The sequence below is a fragment of the Cololabis saira genome, chromosome 15, assembly GCF_033807715.1.
Source record: "Cololabis saira isolate AMF1-May2022 chromosome 15, fColSai1.1, whole genome shotgun sequence".
Taxonomy (NCBI): Eukaryota; Metazoa; Chordata; class Actinopteri; order Beloniformes; family Belonidae; genus Cololabis; species Cololabis saira.
The window spans coordinates 36,575,211-36,591,628 of NC_084601.1; positions in this window are offsets into that span (position 1 = coordinate 36,575,211).

Here is a 16,418-nt window from a genome sequence, read left to right on the forward strand (position 1 = left end):
GTGGTGGTTGTTGGGGCAGCTGTAGTGGTGGTGGTTGGGGCAGCTGTAGTGGTGGTGGTTGGGGCAGCTGTAGTGGTGGTTGTTGGGGCAGCTGTAGTGGTGGTGGTTGGGGCAGCTGTAGTAGTGGTTGGGGCAGCTGTAGTGGTGGTGGTTGGGGCAGCTGTAGTAGTGGTTGGGGCAGCTGTAGTAGTGGTTGTTGGGGCAGCTGTAGTAGTGGTTGTTGGGGCAGCTGTAGTAGTGGTTGGGGCAGCTGTAGTAGTGGTGGTTGGTGCAACTCTAGTCGTGGTTGGTGCAGCTGTAGTGGTGGTTGGGGCAGCTGTAGTGGTGGTTGTTGGGGCAGCTGTAGTGGTGGTTGTTGGGGCAGCTGTAGTGGTGGTGGTTGGGGCAGCTGTAGTAGTGGTTGGGGCAGCTGTAGTAGTGGTTGTTGGGGCAGCTGTAGTAGTGGTTGGGGCAGCTGTAGTAGTGGTGGTTGGTGCAGCTGTAGTGGTGGTTGTTGGTGCAGCTGTAGTGGTGGTTGGTGCAGCTGTGGTGGTGGTGGTTGGTGCAGCTGTAGTGGTGGTTGTTGGTGCAGCTGTAGTGCTGGTTGGTGCAGCTGTAGTGGTGGTTGTTGGTGCAGCTGTAGTTGTGGTTGGTGCAGCTGTAGTGGTGGTTGTTGGTGCAGCTGTAGTGGTGGTGGTTGGTGCAGCTGTAGTAGTGGTTGTTGGTGCAGCTGTGGTGGTGGTGGTTGGTGCAGCTCTAGTGGTGGTTGGTGCAACTCTAGTCGTGGTTGGTGCAGCTGTGAAGGTGGAGCTTGCTACTGTAGAAGACTGTCCACTTGTAGAGGCTGTTTTATCTAGAAATGTTTTGTTATTTTAGATTCAGTCAAAAATTTTAAATAAGTTATATTTCTGGGAGGAATATAGGTTTAACTTACTTAGCAAAAGGAGAAGAATGACACAGATATTTGCAAACATGGTGGCGTAGTTTCTTTTCTCTGGTTTCAGCTGTAGTGGTGGTGGTTGGTGCAGCTGTAGTGGTGGTGGTTGGGGCAGCTGTAGTGGTGGTTGTTGGGGCAGCTGTAGTGGTGGTGGTTGGGGCAGCTGTAGTAGTGGTTGGGGCAGCTGTAGTGGTGGTGGTTGGGGCAGCTGTAGTAGTGGTTGGGGCAGCTGTAGTAGTGGTTGTTGGGGCAGCTGTAGTAGTGGTTGTTGGGGCAGCTGTAGTAGTGGTTGGGGCAGCTGTAGTAGTGGTGGTTGGTGCAACTCTAGTCGTGGTTGGTGCAGCTGTAGTGGTGGTTGGGGCAGCTGTAGTGGTGGTTGTTGGGGCAGCTGTAGTGGTGGTTGTTGGGGCAGCTGTAGTGGTGGTGGTTGGGGCAGCTGTAGTAGTGGTTGGGGCAGCTGTAGTAGTGGTTGTTGGGGCAGCTGTAGTAGTGGTTGGGGCAGCTGTAGTAGTGGTGGTTGGTGCAGCTGTAGTGGTGGTTGTTGGTGCAGCTGTAGTGGTGGTTGGTGCAGCTGTGGTGGTGGTGGTTGGTGCAGCTGTAGTGGTGGTTGTTGGTGCAGCTGTAGTGCTGGTTGGTGCAGCTGTAGTGGTGGTTGTTGGTGCAGCTGTAGTTGTGGTTGGTGCAGCTGTAGTGGTGGTTGTTGGTGCAGCTGTAGTGGTGGTGGTTGGTGCAGCTGTAGTAGTGGTTGTTGGTGCAGCTGTGGTGGTGGTGGTTGGTGCAGCTCTAGTGGTGGTTGGTGCAACTCTAGTCGTGGTTGGTGCAGCTGTGAAGGTGGAGCTTGCTACTGTAGAAGACTGTCCACTTGTAGAGGCTGTTTTATCTAGAAATGTTTTGTTATTTTAGATTCAGTCAAAAATTTTAAATAAGTTATATTTCTGGGAGGAATATAGGTTTAACTTACTTAGCAAAAGGAGAAGAATGACACAGATATTTGCAAACATGGTGGCGTAGTTTCTTTTCTCTGGTTTCTGAAAAGAAAGTTTGATTCCAGTCATCATAGGATTTTGAGAGAAATGTGATAGCTTGTCTCGTCCTTATTTTTATTTTAAATACCACTTGTAGCTGTTGAAATGAAAAAAAAAACTCTCATTATTCCCAATTCTTCAGATTTCATAATGATCTTGTGTTTCATATATTATTGTCTTGATTAAAGAAGTAAAAAAATGCTTCCAAAAGAATCGGTACTCTGGCTCACAAGATGAGCTTTTTATACTTAAGCCCATAATTCTGGAGGGATCATACTGTATGAACCTGTGGGACCTCTGTTTCACCCCCATAATAAAAAAATATATATACTTTAATACAATAAATAAAAACAACAACAGGAAATTACCCAGTGTCTTCATAATGATACAAAAAGTTATTGTTTGGGTGATTTTAGTTTCAATATGTATTAAACACTTTAAATAAATAAATACATTAAAAAAAATTAAACAAAGATTTTATGTGCATTATGTCAGACTTTTATGAGTTAAACAAGTTAAGCATGTAAACAATTAATCTAATTGGTTTTGATATTATTTACCAGTTATTGTAAAGCTTCACTGCAGATTTTTCATAGTTTTACATTTTAATTTCAATGAAATGTCACCCATAAAATTGGACAAAAAAAACATGAATCCCAGAGTAATTTTCTACATTTTATTCCTCTATTTATAATAATTTGAAGAAGTAAACTTCAATTTTGATTAAAAAAAAAAGAAATAAAAGAAATATGTTTTATTCCAAAAAAGATTCAGTGTTTTCATAAAATTTTGCATTACATTTTGTACAAAACCCCAGCTTTCTTTGGAAACAGGTTGGTACATTAATTGTGTTTACTACACTCTAAGAGTTGTATTCAACGAAAATTCAAATGTGGACAAAGTTATTCAAACAAAAATATGATCCTACACACTAACAGTTTACTTCTGAGATGAATGGTAGATTTCTTAATAAAAATTAAAAACACATCTTGCACTGATTATTCTACAATATAAAACTTTATGCAGTACTTACAGATGTTTGATTTGTTGCACCTCAGCAGTGACCAAATGTGTGATGCGCTTTCTGAGTTCAGCTCCTATTTTATGGACGGATGGCCTGAGATCACGTCAGACTGAAGTCCAGGAAGGGTAAGGCCAGCTGGACCTGTCAGTGGTTTGGTATTCGGATTTTGTTTCACCCAAACAAAAGAAGTTAATGTTCTAACTGGTTTCCCTTTTGTGTTAATCAATCACTGCATGACTGTTACCTGTATAGTTTTTCTTTTCCTTGCATATTTCTGCGCTTCTTCCTGCTTTCTTCTGAATATTTAGCAATTCCCACGTCAGTCTCAGCTTCATGGTAACTATTTCCTTCTTCCTTCATTTCAGTCTTGGTGTGAAAAAGAACACTTTTCTAAACATGGAGCAATATATAACATACTGTATGATTGAAATTGATTGACCTTTTTGTGTGTTTTGGCTCAGTAGATGTAAAAATCCCCCCAAAGTAAGTTGATTCATCCATTTAGTTTCTGAGACATACAGGACTGTCTCAGAAAATTAGAATATTGTGATAAAGTTATTTATTTTTTGTAATGCAATTAAAAAAACTAAAATGTCATACATTCTGGATTCATTACAAATCAACTGAAATATTGCAAGCCTTTTATTATTTTAATATTGCTGATTATGGCTTACAGTTTAAGATTAAGATTCCCAGAATATTCAAATTTTTTGAGATAGGATATTTGAGTTTTCTTAAGCTGTAAACCATGATCAGCAATATTAAAATAATAAAAGGCTTGCAATATTTCAGTTGATTTGTATTGAATCCAGAATGTATGACATTTTTGTTGTTGTAATTGCATTACAGAAAATCACAATATTCTAATTTTCTGTGTAATAAAAAAAAAAAAATGGAACTAATGATTTTTCTTTAGGGTCTTATTTTTTCAATACTTTTGGACATTGTGATTAAAAACTATGCACCTGTATTCATTTTGTCTTGAAGAATATTGTTAATCCAGAATTAAAAGAGCAAAACGTTGGTTTCTGGCTGATGCAGCGGACCCATAGCTGCAACGCCCAGCAGGTGGTAACATCTTCCTGTACATTTATTGTAATAATAAAAGTCTTCGTAACTACCACCTAATTGCATCTCATAATTGTGAGTTCAACATTTTGTCATGCTCTAGGGCAGCATGGCAAAACAAGGAGTCCACACAATGGTCAACAGTTTTAAAGTATATTTATTAATTAAAATAATATCAAAATGATAGCCATAACCCAGTGTGAGATTTGAGGATATCAGTAATCAGTCATGTCTGCAGTGTATGGATGTGTGGAGTGTGCTGGGTGAGTGTTGTATAAAAGGATGCAAAAATGGGAACTTAAATCATGGTAAGGCCAGGTGGCAGAGGTCCTGCTGCATGAGAGGATAGAGAGAGAGAGAGCCTGTGGAGAAGGAGCTCCTTTATTCTCCACAGGCCCCGCCCACCACAGGTGAGCAGGATTGGTCTGACGGCCTGCTCCCACTCTGCCATCACAGAGGCTGCATGCTAGCCTACAGTGAGGTAGAGGGGGCAGGGCCGTCACAATTTACACTTTTAATATTGAATCAACTTTTTAAAGCAATACAAGATGAAGTAGGTGGTTATGGATTTTAAGAGAGCCAGGGTTAAGTCGAATAGTTTTTCCATCATGGGAGAAGAAAATGGAGGTGTTGGATGTGTATGAATACCTCGGTGTTCACCTGGACAACAGACTGGACTGGAGATACAACACTCATGCTGTTTGTAAGAAAGGACAGAGAAGAATTTACTTCTTAAGGGAGCTTAGGTCCACGGGGTGTTAGCTTCTCCAGACCCACTGCAACGTAGACTGCTGCAGGAAATCCTTCCTGCAGAGACCTCCAGAGACCTAAATCATGACTTCTGCAACAACTTAATTTCCCTTCTTACCTTATCTTCTGTTGAAGAGTCATTTTACTCAGCGGATGACTGAAAAGATTTTGTATAGCAGTTGACTTTTAACCTTAAAATTCCGCTAGAGCAGGGGTCGGCAACCCGCGGCTCTAGATCTTTAGCGCCGCCCTAGTGGCTCCCTGAAGCTTTTTCAAAAATGTTTGACCTTTTTTTTTTTTTTTTTCTTCTTTTTTTTCTCTGTTTTTCCTTTTTTTCTTCTTCTTTTTTTCCTTTTTTTCTACTTTTCTTTTTTTCCTTTTTTTCTCTTTTTTATTCCTTCTTCCTTTCTTTTTTAATCTTGACATTTCAACTTTTTTTCACGAAATTTTGACTTTTTTCTCGACATTTCGACTTTTTTCTCAACATTTCGACTTTTTTCACGAAATTTTTGACTTTTTTCTCGTCATTTCGACTTTTTTTATCGACATTTCAACTTTTTTTCTAAACATTTCGACTTTTTTCTCGAGATTGTACTTCAACATTAATCTTGACATTTCGACATTTCGTCTTTTTTCTCAACATTTCGACTTTTTTCTCAACATTTCAATTTTTGTCTCGTAGTGCATAATGAAAAAAAAATCTTCCCCCAGTTCTAACTAATATAGAAACATGCAGCATCTGTTGCCTTCATTCTAAGGCTTATACAAGACATTTCATTTTTTGCGGCTCCAGACATATTTGTTTTTTGTGTTTTTGGTCCAATATGGCTCTTTCAACATGTTGGGTTGCAGACCCCTGCGCTAGAGGTTTATGTCAAATGTTGTCATCTGTAACATCTAGTGGTTACAGAGGTACAGAGCATCCCCAGATGCTGTAAAAATACCAGCCCACTGCTCCTAGTCCAGCTACAGATGGTTAAAAGCAGAGAATAATAATGAATAAAGGCTAATAAAAAAACAATAATCTTTAACAACCAAAATCAAAGTAATCAGTGTATCATTCTCCATATTGTCTCCTGCCACAGATGTTGACTGGACCTTTTGTGTTTCATGAAGTCTTGCGTGTGTGGATAAAGATGAGACATTCTAGATGGAAAGTTTAAAAGGAAATGTTACTAAAAAAACATGTTTTCAAAAAAACTGGTATCTATTTTTGAAACTATGACAGTGTGATTGCAGTGCTGACGTCAAGGACATCTTCTTGTAATAATAAACAGAGACACTTCTAAAATAAACCTTCTTGTTTACGCTGTTACACATCTTCATGTGGGACACATTCTGGAACCTGTCCAGCATGTGGACATATTGTTGTGAAACTATTTGGATGCTGGTTATCTGTTGTTTAACAATTTTCAGATTCTTCTACACAATGCAAACAGAGTCAAGGTACTCTGGGTGGAAAGATTAAGTGCAATAGATTCCAAGCAGTTCAATTAAATACAGTCATCTCCATCAAAAGGGTTTTGTGATCAGTGCACGGTGTATCCCCACCATTTCCCCAAAAAAACAGGGAAAGGCTTCCTGAATATTAAAGGTATTGTGACATCATTTTTAACATGCTTTTAACACTATTAAAAGTCTTGGCCAACATCCCTCAAATGTGTCTAAAAGAGTGTAACAAGAAAAACTTCACTCTAGTACTCTTTTCCTGGCTTTTTATTACAGTGTTTTTTTGCGCCGTGAAAAATGCTTCCTTTCCCCCTTTCCTGTCAATCATTGCTCCGCTCCTCCTCCAAACCTCCTCCAACCCAGCCATACGCTCACAGCGGCGTCGGAGAGTTAAGCCGGGAGCGACAGGCGAAGCATGCACGGAAAAGCAGGAGGGCGAACCACAGCAAGCAATCATAAAAATAAAGGCATGCAAGCAGCACTGTCCCCTTATCTTAAGTCCAGTCAGTGGCCGCGGGTCTTCTTAGCAGTTTTCCTCCGGTGATTAGAACAAAAGAGGCTCTAAACAGCTCCTTGTTAAGCCTCATTTATGGTTCCGCGTTAAATCGACGCAGAGCCTACGCCGTAGGGTTCAGCGTACGGTGCGCGTCGCCGCGTAACCTTACGCCGTAGGCTCTGCGTCGGTGTAACGCGGAACCATAAATCAGCCTTTATGGTGCGCTGGAGAGGAGAGGAGGCAGGGAGCTGGGTGGAGGGGGCGGTGATTTAGCGGGTCGTTACGTAACGATCCGCCACCAAACCACATGCGCCGTTTTTGCATAGTTATGCGGAAAATCCCAGAAAGCACACAATACACTGAATGTTAAAAGTTTGTTGTTTTTTGGGTGTAATTGATGTCAAGACACCCAACAAAACACAAAAAATCAAGAAAAATTTGTTTTTCATGTCACAATCCCTTTAAATAAAGGACAGATGGACGTGTTACGTAATTACTTGTTCTGGTATCAGCAATCTCTAGTAAAATTAATTTGTGTGTCTTTAACACACAGTGGTGTGGATAAACTGTGAAGAAATACAATTAAAAACATTTTTATAAGGGGCCGTTTAGGACAAAAATGTATTTTTGACTCTCACACACACCTCTGAAGTCATGCACATACTACTGAAATCCCTGGACATACACGTAAAATCTACTCATACACAAATCAAATACATTCAACTAAAATCTCACACAAATACATAGAAGACACAATATAGGCAAGGCAAGGCAAATTTATTTATATAGCACAATTCAACACAAGGTAATTCAAAGTGCTTTACATTGACATTAAAAGCGGCAAGACATAATTAGACAGTAAATAATTAGACATAATTAGACAGTAAATAACAAATAAGATTGAATAAGATGATAAGAAAAGAAGTAAAATAATAAAAAGCATAAGCTGTTAAAAATAAGGGCTGTATATGCTGTAAATGACATAAATATTTTAAAGGAGCACAATGTAACTTTCATCTTTTGTTGAGTTTGGCGGCTCCTTTGGACAAAAGCGGTAGTGCTTTACCAGAAAGAACTACATTTCCCATGAGCACCAGCGCGTACTGCCGGAAAACTCCTGTCCCGTTGCGTGCATCTGTTTTGATAGTGAATAAAGACGGGACGGACTTTCAAAACTACTTTTCTGTGTCACCAAGTGAACAGACGGAAAACAAAAAAAAAGATGTTAAACTGCTGGAAAGGAACTGGAATTTACCGGGATACCTTAAACAAGGAAGCCAGGGAGCGGTATATGGAGAAAATAATGATTATTAACGGTTTGGGTTCATATGAAATCCCTATCAAACAGTGGAGCTCCGATGAGGATTTATTGCCGCAGTTCAGCACAACCATAGGCGTCTTAGTCTACCTTGTTTAGGAGTGTTTGGCAGCTGCTTTGGTAAATGTTTGACTCGCCATGTGTTTCAATACATTTGTATAATAGTACAACATACAGTACATGTTTTGTATCCCTCTTACTTCTCTTTTCTTTTTTTTGACCGCTATATTATGTTGAAGAGGCTCCGAGGCGTGAACAATATTTTTGTTTTCCTCATGAGATTATTTTTTTCCTCTGCAGCTACAAATAGAGTTAATAGTTTTTCCTCAACAAACTAGTTTTATCTGAAGATTGTGGTTAATCGCACCGCAGAGAGCTGGCCAGCAACTGCGTTTAGCTGGAGAAGAATCGGGAATAAAACCCGTGTGAATGATCCGACCCGGTCTGTGAGTGTTTGTTTGTGATTTAATAAACCCGTGTGAATGATCCGACCCCGGTCTGTGTGAGTGACTCTTTCACTCTTTCACTCTGTTATCTCAGATTCTCGGCGTCCGTGGTTCTGCCTCCGAGCAGGAAAGCGGTGAGAAGTTAAACCATTAGCGATCTTTTCCCCACATCTGTTATGTGTGGAGCTGCTGCAGCTACAACACAGCAACGGGTTACCGTGGTTTACAGAATAATGTAATTCTTCTCCGGGCATTTTATTTTATTTTTTTTCCCGAGCATTTAGCTTGTTACTCTCCCACTTTCTTTTTTTCGCCTCCTCCGATAAAACTTTTATTTTCTTGGGTTTTTCCGCTTCTTCAGCCATGATACCAGCTTCTGCTGAGCTCTGAGCTCCATGCCCCGCCCAGCTTTAGTCTCGACTACGAATCGGGAAGGAGGGGGAAGTGACGTATGCCGTAAAGCAGTCAAAGCCGTAAAAATGTGTAGTTTTTTAGTGTGGCAGGGTTCCTACCATGCTCCTCAAAGTTACATAGTGCCAATGAAGGCGATACAGACCCCTCAGACCAGGACAGAGGTTCATTAAACCTGTTGGAAGTTGATGTACCATCACAATGACTCTGGAAATATGATATTAAGGTGGAAAAGTTACGTAGTGCTGCTTTAAATGACATCAGGTGTAATTTAGATAACCAAAAACTCACAGTCTTGGTTCTGCTGGATCTAACCGCCGCCTTCGATACAGTAGACCATCACATTTTATTAAACAGACTGAAGCACCTGGTCGGCCTCTCTGGTACTGTTCTTAAATGGTTCACGTCCTACCTCACTGATCGTAGTTTCTTCGTAAGTATGGATACATGTTCCTCAGGAATCTATAAGATAAGGTGTGGGATTGCCCAAGGGTCAATTTTAGGTCCAACTCTTTTTAGTCTGTACATGCTGCCCCTTGGGGACGTCATCAGGAGACACGGCATCAGCTTCCATAGTTACGCTGACGATACGCAACTGTACATCGCCGTGTCTCCTGATGACACTGGGCCAATTGATGCCCTTTTTAACTGTATTTTAGACATCAAGTCATGGATGGCAGCAAACTTCCTACAGCTCAACCAGGGCAAAACAGAGGTTTTACTCATCGGCCCTGAAGGCCAGAGAGAGAAACCTTTACCAAAGTTACAGGATTTTAAACCCTCAAAATCAGTTAAATATCTGGGCGTGATTTTTGACTCTGAGCTCAATTTTATTCCACATATTAAAATATCCATATATTGTCTGCACTACTTTTACCCTATCAACCCTCACGGACCCTGAGGTCCTCCGGTGCCTTTTAACGATACCAAGAGTCAGAACCAGGACACACAGGGAGGCGGTATTCAGGTTTTATGGCCGCCGATTGTGGAACAGCCTCCCGGAGAACCTCAGGGCCGCAGAGACTGTTGATGTTTTTAAAAAGAGGCTCAAGACGAATCTCTTTAATCAGGCTTTTAACTGACTCATTTAACTCTTTTACATTTTTCTATGCTCACCCCTATTTTTATTTTAATTGGATCTGACTACGTTTTATGTTTGTATAAAATTGTTTTGTGTAAAGCATTTTGTGCTGCATTTTATGCATGAAAGGTGCTCTATAAATAAAGTTTGATTTGATTTAATTTGATATGCATCTGAATCAGTAATAACAGTATTGTATTTGAGAGGTTTTACATGTGTATGTGTGAGGGCATAGCACTATAATTGAGAGGTTATATGTTATAACCTCCCATCTATCCAGGACCTGTACCTGTACAGGACCAGGAAACAGTAGCATCTCTTCCTCATCTCTTTTGACTCCTTCACCTTAATTGGTGCAAATTAGCCCCGCCCCTTCATCTGATTGGTCGATATCTGATAGTTCCTACTTTCTGCCATAACTTTTGAATAGTTTGGTATAGAGAGTCATGGCTGGTGTCATCTGCTAAATGTCCAGGCCTGAGGAATCTACATGCAAGTGATACAAGCTTCCACTGCAGCCTGAACGTGCACAAGGGTGCAAGGGCCCGTTCATCACTGCTTGCAGCTTTAATTAGGGCCTGAGCACTGACAGTGTGAAGGCCCTATTGTATCTGTAGGAATTTTTATTTTTCTCGTTCTCGTTTTTCTTCCGACGAAATGAGGGCCTTTTTGCCCCCCTAAAAGTTCCCCAAAAGTCACCAAATTTTGCACGCTAGCCAGGCCTGGCGAATAATTTGATATTTAATGGTTTGCATTAATGGGCGTGGCCTAACGGCTCAACAGCGCCCCCTAGAAAACTTTGTGCCTCAAGCCCCACAATACGGTTTGACGTACATGCACGAAAATCGGTACACACCTGTATCATGTCACAACTTAAAGAAAAGTCTCTTGGCGCCATGGCCGAAACTGAACAGGAAGTCGGCCATTTTGAATTAATCGTGTAATTTTGGCGCAATTTATGCCATTTCTTCGGCCGCTTCTTCGCCCGAACCGTAACGTGCACCCAGGTGTGTTATACATCAAAATGTGCGTCTCCATCCTGCAACGATGGGCATTACTTTTCTCAGTCAAAAGCGTTACCGTGGCGACGATAGACCCCAAAAAGTGCGCCCCCCGTTCATCTGATTTGATTATATTTTCTGGCATAACTTTTGAATGGTTTGACATAAAGACTCGTGGGTGGTGTCATCGGACTCGGTTTTGAGTCCTTGAACATAATTGGCATGAATTAGCCCCGCCCCTTCTTCTGATTGGTCGATATTTGATAGTTCCCATTTTCTGCCATAACTTTTGAATGGTTTGACATACAGAGTCGTAGGTGGTGTCATCAGACTCAGTTTTGACTCCTTCACCTTAATTGGTGCAAATTAGCCCCGGCCCTTCTTCTTACTTGGTCGATATGTGATAGTTCATATTTTCTAACTGCATTTCTTTATTTAAATCTTAGCATTAACCAGGCTGCTGTTGTCTTATTTTGACTTTTAAACAGGTCTGCATAGCAATATAATTACCAAATCATTTGTTTTCTTTTTTAGGGCCAAGGATCATGAGACATCCCATATTTTATTTTTTTTTTTTTTTTTATTTTTATTAGTTTGCACACAATAAAATTAACACTTACAATCAAAATAGTAAAACAAATGTGACAGGAGAGGTCAAAAAGCCAACAGGCTTATGCAACGGACCTCCCCTCAATTTAGGAAGTAAAACAGTAATTACAAAAAATCAAAAAACAAAAACAACAAGACGAAGACCATAAACAAAAACAAAGAAGGTTTGACTACATGGTTACAGATCATCGACACACACAAAAAACAAACAAACAAACAAACAAAAAAAAAAAAAACAAAGAAAACTTGCCATTTTTTAAATGTGAATTAAATGAGATGATAAATTTCTTTTAAACATCTCTAGAGAAGCAGAGCTTTTGATAATGTGAGATTTGGAGTTCCATATCTGCACACCGCGATATCTGAGGGAAAACTGGCCGTGTTTAGTTTTATAAAAAGGAAGATGAAAATGATTAACCTGTCTAGTTTTATATGAATGTATTTGAGAATTATAAGTGAAAAAATTACAAAACGATAGTGGTAAAGAAAAAGGCAAAAACATATGTTTGTATAAAAACACACATATCTGATGAATATTTATGTCAAATACTGAAAGAAGTTTGAGTTTTCTGAACAAAGGAGTAGAAGGTTCCGTAGAGTTAGAAAAAGTTGCCAGTCTTACAAATCGTTTTTGCATTAAATAAAGTTGACGAAGACTGGAAGGGTATGTATTTGCCCAAACAATATTACCATAAATCAAATAAGGATAAATCATAGAATAATACAGAGTTAATAAGCAAGAAATATTAACGAGATTCTGCAGTTTGCTGATGATTCCCAATGACTTCACAGTTTTATTATGAATGAAATTTATATGTTTTTTCCAATTCAATTTCTCATCAACCAAAATACCCAAAAATCGAGTATGTGAGACTTGGGAAATTTCATTTCCATCTACCATAAATATAAAATATAAATATAAATATATATATATATATAAATATATATATAAATATAAATATAAATATAAATATTCCATAAATATGTCATACTGCTTCCAAATCCAGTTTGGGAAGTGATTTGCAAGCCAGTTTCAAAAAATTATCTACATGAAAATGGTCACATACTCAGTGCTTTTGAGTTTAATAAGTCTTGGGACCAGCAAACTGTCCTTCAGCAAATCAGAGATGGCTTTGGATCGAAGATTCATGAAGATTCCTGAAGATGTCAGGTAATCAACATCATTACTTGTTTTCTTACTGCATTCTATCCACAGTTATTAAACATCTACACTCTGCATCTATGCTTGACCACAGTTTATATGAATTTTCACAATAATGTGTTTTCTTTGTAAACATAGCATTAACATAAATACATGCAACTAAAAACGCTACATGTTTATTTTGGTTGGTTTTATTTTTCATAGGAATTTAATCTGCTGTGGAGGAAGACCATTGAGAGCTGCAACCCGAAGCTTGATGACGTCAGAACTAGCTTCCTCCAGCATCATTTTTCCAGCTTAGAGACAGCTGCAAAGAAATCCCCATGTTACAAGGTACTGATTTTTCTTCCTTATTTCATGCTTTCAGTTACTGAAGAAGATATACAATGTTTTTTTCGTGATGCATTTCGCTGCCTTGATTTACTTCAAGTAGAAGGACCAGGGGAAAGTAGTGGCCTGGACAGACTTTACCAAGAACTTTCTGATCACATACAAACTTTATCTGCAGTCATGTCTGTACCACAGTTTAATGGGCCAAGATATGATGTATATCAAGGAATGATTCAGGACTTGTATAGGTGCTTTCATTTTAAGTGAATATGATGCCACAAAGAGATCTAATGGAATGGCGACAAGGTGTCTGCTTCCCCCAACAACACTGACTGGTTTCTCAGGTGGTCCCACATATAATACAAAATAAATGCAGATTTTTCACTGCATTTCAATTGGAATGAACTGGCAGCAGATTGCATCGGCCTTTGGAAATAGCCGACAGACTCTCTACAGACACAGTCAAAACCCTGGAATTCAGCCTTTACAGTACACAGCGCTTTCAGATGAAGAGTTAAAAGTAATTGTGACTGATATTCTGTTTTGGACACCAAATGCTGGTGAAACGTATGTCCTTGGGAGCCTTGTATCAAGACGGATTCATATTCAACGTTGGCGTGTCAGACAGTGTCTTCAGGTATGTGAAGTAAATTCTTTTTTTTTTAATGTGTCAATGTAAAAGTTAACTAAAAATAAAGGAAATACTAGGCATTATGAAAAAGTTGCACTTTCACACTGTAATTTTGTACTGGTACTATCTGTTTTTTTTTTTTTTTTCTCTTTTGCATTACACCTGGTGTCTGAAGAATTTTTATGATCTGGACTTCTTGGAGGAGTCATTTCAGTTGCATGAAATAACTTGAAAAATATTTACTGGACCAGTTAAAAAGTCCCTGGACTGCTGGTTTTCAGACAAACTGTTGTGGTCAGGTTTATTTATAGAGCACTTTTAAAAACAGAAGGTTGGCTAAAGGGCTTTGCAGGCAAAAAGAAAAAAACAATTAATTAATATCCATAGAACTGGTGTTATCTCCGGTTTCTGTAATGCAAACAAACGGTAACCACCTGCAGGATAGAACGCTAGTCTATCGCTGGCAAAGCTAGGTACCCATTCATACCTGGGTGAAGTGAGGAAAGCCGAGACTAAAGCATCTTTCCCGAGGATGCACAAAGTGCCAGAGTTCGAATCCACAACCTTTGGATCTTGAGCCCGAAGCCCTAACCATTAGGCCACTCCACTCTCGTTAATTAATATACCATCAAGACAAACAGCAAAACCCAGCTCAGATTTAAATCCATGGAGAATAAATTAGCCTTGAGCAACAATCAGAATATAGCAACAGTTCGAGCAGTTCTTATTTGTATTAAAAGCTGTTCCTCCGTTGTCGGGCCTGCGCGGTTGTCGCCCTGTTGGGGGGTTCCCTCTCTCCGGGCCCGTCTCCAGTCCCCCCCGCTGCCTGCGCGGCCGGGTGCTCCTTTGGTCGTGGAGGGCCACTTTCGTGGGGGCGGGTGCGCCTCCCCGCGTCGGCTCTGTCTCTCCGGGCGGGCTGGCCTCTCGCCGGGTGGGGGCCGTTGGTCTGGGGGGTAAGGGCCTCCTGCAGGTCTAGATCTGGCTGTTTCCAACTTTTATTTGGTCATAAATATGTTCTGGTCAAGTTGTACGGAGGCTGACACCAGGACTTGTTTCCCTTGCAGGTTATATTGTAGTTCAAGTCAGAGAGAGCTGTATTTTGCCTGACGCAATGTGCATAAATTTAAGACTGAAAATAATAAAAACAAGTTTAAAAATAGACCGTTTCATTTACTTATTGTCATTTAATTTTATATGGTGGAATGTGCACAAACAATAGAATTAAACTGAAAGTTCTATTGTTTTATATTGTTCCAGTAAAGTGTATTCAGGTTGTTCATCATGTTTTTGAAAAGTAACTAAGTAAAGTAACTAGTAATGTAACTAATTAGTTTTGAAAATAAGTAATCAGTAAAGTAATAGGATTACTTTTTTGCTTCAGTAATCAGTAATCAGTAACTAATTACCTTTTCAAAGTAACTTGACCAACACTGCTAGTAAGTAAGTAAGTAAGTAAAGTTTATTTATATAGCACCTTTCACAGATATAAAATCACAAAGTGCTTTACATTAAAGAAAGCACACAAATTAAAAATAGATTAAAAAGAAAAGATACCAATAGTATACATATATATAAAAACATAGATAAGATTAAGGTACAGAAAACAGCACTGGGCTGGCATGTTAAAAACATAGCCGCAACGCACAATTAAAAACAAAGCAGCAACGCAGAGACACAATAAATGAACGGTTAACCAAAAGCCTGTCTGAATAAAAACGTTTTCAGCTGCTTCATAAAGCCTTCACATGAGTCTAGAGAACGCAGTTGTGAAAGGAGAGCATTCCATCATTTTGGCGCAACAGTTTGAAAAGCACGGTCACTTCTGGATTTATAATGCCCGATTTGGCGCATAAGGTAGGAGGAGGTCAGCGATATATTGTGGTGTTTGGCCATGCAAAGCTCTGAAAGTTAGCACCAGTATTTTAAAATGGATGCGAAGTTTAATGGTAAGCCAGTGAAGAGAGGATAAAATTGGAGTGATGTGTGTTTGTGAGATACCAGTCCTGTGCCCAGTTGATGTTTGGGCCTTGGGGTTTGAGGTGGGTGGATAAAAGAAGGGTGTCGGCAAGAGAAGTTCCAGTTTTTATCAAAAAAGGTTTATTTTTTTAGTTTTTCCTCAGGCATAAAAAAAAACAGAGACACATACTCAGAAACTGCCTCCCTCTAGCAAAAGAAAAGACCATCACCGACTGTCAGGTGAGCCACCCTCTTAAATAGCCCAAACCAAATTGGTCCAATTGGGCAGCTACCATCTGCAGGGGTTTACTCCCCTCCATAAACATAACAATTTCAAATAACAAGGTAACAAAAAAACAAGACCACAAAACCTTAATCATTTAACAATAATCATAACACTTAAACCTAATCCCACATAAATCCCAAACTGAAAAATGACAATAAATTGGTACATTTACAAATCCAATCACCCCTCACCTGTCTGACACATTCACACCTGTCAGCACTCAGCATGAATAAAGGCGTGGTCCCACTGCGGTGCGCGCCTCCGCAATGGGACCCAGCTGCCTGACAGCTGCATGCATAGCATGCAGGTGAGCAAATGCTGACCAGTTTTACTCAACAAAAACAAAATGAATTGTGACTAATTGATACCACACCACATTGACTGCAACTAAATAAACATTACAATAAACCTTGGTCCCTGAGCTCATGAGGGGGGGAGAAATGTGCATGTTCACTTTCT